Below are 6,435 nucleotides of genomic sequence, written 5' to 3' on the forward strand. Positions count from 1 at the left end.
TTCTTTATTTAGTAAAGCTGCAGCTGATAAACACATCCAGTAATTAGAAGAGACTGTGTGCCATGGAAGAAGGAGATTTGGATAATAATAATGTCATAAAGACAACTAGAGTCACTATTATTATCCAGTTGTCCCTCAGTATCCATGAGGGATTGGTTCTGCAGATACCAAAATTGGTGGATGGTCAAGTCCCTTATATAAAATGGCATACTATTTGCATATAACCAATGCACATCCTCCTATATGGTTTAAAACATCCCTAGTTACTTATCATGCCTAATAAAATGTAAATTATATGTAAATAGTTGTTATTGTTTAGGGAATAATGACAAGAAAAAAAGTTTGTAGGTGTTCCGTATTGACACACCCATCATAGTCCTAACTACATAGTACACATCAGCAACATTACATTTAAAAAAATATTTTCAATCTGCAGTTGGTTGCATCTGTGGATGCAAAACCCACAGATACACAGGGATGACTGTACTTACTGGTCCATGATGAATTGATTTCTTGTTTCTTCACGTTTGTTGGGGGTGACATAGTTATATTGTTTCAAATGAAACTGAGTGCTAAGTTCTTCAATAGGTGTATATATATTGTAAAGGAGGGAAGAGAATTGGCAACTTCTAAAATTTAGTTATCTGTAAATCCTACTCACTGCCTCCAAACTCAATTACCTAAAGCCAGATTTTATATCATTTACCTCCTAAAAAAAACCCTTTGATAGCTCTCTTTTATCCAGGAAATAATAAACTTCTTTAAAGCAAGTTTTGGGAAAGAATTCAAGGTCTTCCATAATTTGGCCAGAGTTTATTTCTCCAGAGACTAAACACTATTATTAATTAGTGTCTAGTCATATTAACCTATGATAATTCTTCAAACCCTGCATGTTCTTTTTTATCTGATGTTATTTCTCGGTCAATTCTTTATGCAGTATAACATAGTGGGTATAAGCAGAGTCTCTATGTTTCAAACATTGTTCTATTGCTTAGTCGTTGAATAATCTTGGACAAATTTAATCTATCAGTGCTTCAGTGCATGCATCAATTAAATGGAGTTAATAATAATATTTATCTCATAGAATTGCCATGAGAATTAAGTGAACTGCTGCATGGAGACTGTTTAAAACATTACTTGGCTCATAGTAGGCATGCAGAAAGTATTGGCTCTGATGAAGATGATGATGATGATGATGGTCATGGTGGTGGTGGTAATGAATGGAATTCCCTTCTCCAATATATAGTTATTTTAAAATTTACTCAATTGAAATTCCACCTTCTCTAAGAAGACATTTTTCTCTTGCCATGTTGTTTTAATCTTTAAATATTTATTTATTTATTTTTCAATCACAGTTGACATTCAATACTATTATATACTAGAGGCCCAGTGCACAAAAATTGTGCACTTGGGGGGATCCCTCAGCCCAGCCTGTGCCCTCTCGCAGTCTGGGACCCCTCGGGGGATGACCACCTGCTGGATTAGGCCTTCTCCCTGGGGGATCGGGCCTAAGCTGGCAGTCAGACATCACTCTGGCAGCCCAGGAGCCCTCAGGGGATGTCCACTTGCCAGGGGGGAGCAGGCCTAAGCTGCAGTCGGACATCCTTAGCGCTGCTGAGGAGGCAGGAGAGGCTCCCACCACCACCACTGTACTGGCAGCCGTCAGCCCGGCTTGTGGCTGAGCAGAGCTCCCCCTGTGGGAGCGCACTGACCACCAGGGGACAACTCTTGCATTGAGCATCTGCCCCCTGATGGTCAGTGTGTGTCATAGTGACCAGTCATTCCCATTCATTCTGCTGTTAGGGTCAATTTGCATATTACTCTTTTATTATATAGGATTAGTTTTAGATATACAGCATAGCGATTAGACAATTATGCAATTTATAAAGTAATCGCCCCAATAATTCAAGTACCCAGCTGGCACCATACGTATTTATTATATACTAGAGGCCCAGTGCACAAAATTCATGCATGGGTAGAGTTCCTAGGCCTGGCCGGCAATCAGGACCAATCAGGACCTTCCAGCTGCTGGCCGGGCCTTCCTTTGTTCTGCGCCACCCCCTGGTGGTCAGTGCACATCATAATGAGCAATCAAACTCCTGCTCTCCTGGTGGAACTTCCAAGGGGACAATTTTCATATTAGGTTTTTATATATATAGATTATTAACTATATTCCCTATGCTAAGCTTTACACCCCCATGACTATTTTGTGATTATCAATTTGTACTTCTTAATCCCTTTACCTTTTTCAACCCTCCCCTAAACCTCCTCCCTCAAGCAACCATCAGTTTGTTCTCTGCTTCTATGAGTCTTTTTCTATTTTATTTGTTTATTTTATTCTTTAAATTATACATATAAGTCAACATCATACTCAAAAACTAAAACCATTTCCCCTAAGAACAGGAACAAGACAGGGATGCCCACTTTCACCATTCCTGTTCGACATAGTACTGGAAGTACTAGTCACTGTGATCAGACAAGAAGAAGAAATAAAAGGCATTCAAATTGGAAAAGACGAAGTAAAACTGTCCTTATTTGTAGATGACATGATATTGTACATAGAAAACCCCAAAGACTCCATCAAAAAACTACTAGACTTAATAAATGAATTCAGCAATGTAGCAGGATACAAAATTAACACCCAGAAGTCTATGGCTTTTCTATATACAAATAATGAACTCACAGAAAGAGAAATTTAAAAAGTAATCCCAGGGTTAGGGCATGAGTGAGGGGGATGGAGGGTAATGTGGGGATAAGGACACATTTGTAATAACTTAATCGATAAAAAAATAAAAATAAAAAGCAATCCCATTTACCAATGCAACAAAAAAAATTAAGATACCTAGGAATAAACTTAACCAAGGAGATAAAGGACCTGAACTCAGAAAATTTCAGGACGCTGAAAAAAGAGATAGAGGAAGACATGAACAAATGGAAGAATATACTTTGTTCATGGATTGGTAGAATCAACATCATTAAAATGTCCATACTACACAAAGCAATCTATAAATTCAATGCAATCCCCATTAAAATACCAATGGCATACTTCAAAAACCTAGAACAAATTCTCCAAAAATTCATCTGGAATAAATATAGACCCCAAATAGCTGCAGCAATCATGAAAAAGAAGAACAATGTGGGAGGTATCACAATACCAGATATCAAGCTATACTACAAAGCCATTGTTCTCAAAACTGTCTGGTACTGACACAAGAACAGACATATAGACCAGTGGAACAGAACAGAGAACCCAGAAATCGACACAAGCCATTATGCTCAATTAATATTTGACAAAGGAAGCAAGATCATACAATGGAGTCAAGACAGTCTCTTCAATAAATGGTGTTGGGAAAACTGGACAGATACTTGCAAAAAATGAAACTAGATCACCAACTTACATCATACACAAAAATAAACTCAAAATTGATAAAGGACTTAAACATAAGATGGGAAACCATAAAAATCTTAGAAGAAGCCATAGGCAGCAAAATATCAGAAATTTGTCATAGCAATATCTTTACAGATACAGCTCCTAGGGCAATGGAAACTAAGGAGAAAATAAACAAATGGGACTATATCAAAATAAAAAGCTTCTGCACAGCAAAAGAGACCATCAACAAAACAACAAGAAAGCCCACTGCATGGGAGAACATATTTGCCAATGTTATCTCTGATAAGGGTTTAATCTCCAACATTTACAGGGAACTCATACACCTCAAGAAAAGGAAGACAAAGAATCCAATAAAAAAAAAATGGGCAAAGGACCTAAATAAACACTTTTCGAAAGAGGACATTCAGAAAGCCAAGAAACATATGAAAACATGCTCAAAGTCACTAATCATCTGAGAGAAGCAAATCATAACAACAAGAGGTACCATCTTACACCTGTCAGAATGGCGATCATCAACAAATCAACAAACGACAAGTGCTGGTGAGGAGGTGGAGAAAAATAAACCCTCGTGCACTGATGGAAATGCAGACTGGTGCAGCCACTGTGGAAAAACAGTATGGAGTTTCCTCAAAAAACCAAAAATGGAACTCTCATTTGACCCAGTAATACCACTTCTAGGAATATATCCCAAGAAAACAGAAACACCAATCAGAAAGGATATATGCACCCCTATGTTCATAGCAGCACAATTTACAATAGCTAAGGTTTGGAAACAGCCTAAATACCCATCAGCAGATGAGTGGATTAGAAAACTGTGGTACATCTACACAATGGAATACTACGGTGCTATAAAAAAGAAGGAATTCTTACCATTTGCAACAGCATGGATGGAACTAGAGAGCATTATGCTAAGTGAAATAAGCCCATCAGAGAAAGATAAATATCACATGATCTCACTCATTTATGGATAATAAAGAACATTATAACCTGATGAACAAAAAGATAGATACAGTGGCAGAGAAACATCGAACAAACTGTCAAACTACAGCAGGAAGGTTGGGGAGGGTTGCAGGGGGGCGGGGAGGGGGAGGTAAGAGATCAACTGAAGGATTTGTATGCATGCATATAAGCATATCCAATGGACGCAAGACACTGGGGGTTGGGGGAGGCAGAGGGAAGGTCAATGGGGGGAAAAAAGGAGACATATGTACTACTATTTGTAATACTTTAAACAAAAAAATAAAATTAAAATTAAATTCTACATATAAGTGAAATCATATGGTGCTTGTCTTTCTCCTTCTGATTTATTTTAGTTAAGCATAATACCCTCTAGGTCCATCCATACTGTATAAAATGGTAAGATTTTTTAAGGGTCAACTAATATTTCATTGTATATATGTACCACTTCTTTATCCACTTGTCTATTGATGGGCACTTGGGTTGCTTCCATATCTTGGCTATTGTAAATAATACTGCAATGAACATAGGGGTGCATATATTTTTTCAAATTAGTGTTTTAGGTTTCTTAAGATATATACCCAGGAGTGTAATTGCTGGGTCTTAAGGCAGTTCCATTTTTAATTTTGTGGGGAACTTCCATATTGTTTTCCATGGTGACTGCACCAACTTGCATTCCCACCAAAAGTGCACAAGGGTTCCTTTTTCTCCACACCCTCACTAACACATTGTTTGTTGATTTCTTGATGAAAGCCATTCTGATAGGTGTGAGGTGATATCTCATTGTAGTTTTAATTTGCATTTCTCTAATGATTAGTGATTTTGAGCATCTTTTCATATGTCTGTTGGCCATCTGTATGACCTTTTTGGAGAAGTATCTATTCAGGTCTTCTGTTCATTTTTATTGGATTGTTTGGTTTTTGGTGTTTGATTGATTGAGTACTTTGATAAATTTTCGATATTAACCTTTTATCAGATGTATGATTGGTGAATATCTTCTCCCATTCTGTGGTTGTCTTTTTATTTTGTTGATGATTTCCTTTGTTATGCACAAACTTTTAAGTTTGATGTAGTCCCATTTGTTTATTTTTTCTTTTGTTTCCCTGTCTGAGGAGATATATCAGAAAAATTATTGCTAATAAGCAGTGTCAGAGATTTTTGCTGCTTATGTTTTCTTCTACGAGTTTTTTGGTTTTGGGGTCTTACATTTAAGTCTTTAATCCATTTTGTGTTTATTCTTGTATGTGGTATAATAAGGTGGTCTAGCTTCATTTTTAGCATGTATTTGTTCGATTTTCCCAACATTATATGTTTAATATACTGTCTTTTCCCCATTGTATATTCTTGCCTCCTTTGTCATATAGCAATTGTTCATATAGACATGGGTTTATTTTGGGGCTCTCTATTCTGTTCAATTGATATACATCTCTCTTTTTATCCAATACCATGCTGTTTTGATTACTATACACCTTGTAATATAGTTTGACATTTGGTAGTGTGGTACCTCCAAATTTGTTCTCCTTTCTCAATTGGTCTTTTTTGTTCAAATAACACATTTTTTAATTATTCTAGTTTTGTGAAAAGCACCATTGGTATTTTGATAGGGATTGCATTGAATCTACAGATTGCTTTGGGTAGTATGAACATTTAATGATGTTAATTCTTTCTATCCATGAGCATGGTATATGCTTCTATTATTTGTATCTTCTTCAATTTCTTTTTTAAATGTGTTATAATTTTCCACCTATACTCCCATTTTGTATTAAAAATGAATGAAAATACACATTGAAGAGTGATGGTATTTGGAAGAATATATGTAGGACCACCTAGTTTCATAAAGAAATACAGTTTTTGCCCTAGTCGGTTTGCCCTAGCCAGATAGAGCATTGGCTTGTGGACCAAAGGGTCCAGGGTTTGATTCTAGTCAAAGGCACGACTAGCCAGGCCCTGGTCAGGACCTGTGCAGGAGGCAACCAATCCATGTGTTTCTCTCACATTAATGTTTCTCTCTGTCTTTCCCTCTCTCTTTCATTCTCTCTCTCCCTTCAATGGGAAAATATCATCGGGTAAAGATTAACCAAAAACTA

Source organism: Myotis lucifugus, unplaced genomic scaffold (genome assembly GCF_000147115.1).
Source record: "Myotis lucifugus unplaced genomic scaffold, Myoluc2.0 scaffold_132, whole genome shotgun sequence".
NCBI classification, from domain to species: domain Eukaryota; kingdom Metazoa; phylum Chordata; class Mammalia; order Chiroptera; family Vespertilionidae; genus Myotis; species Myotis lucifugus.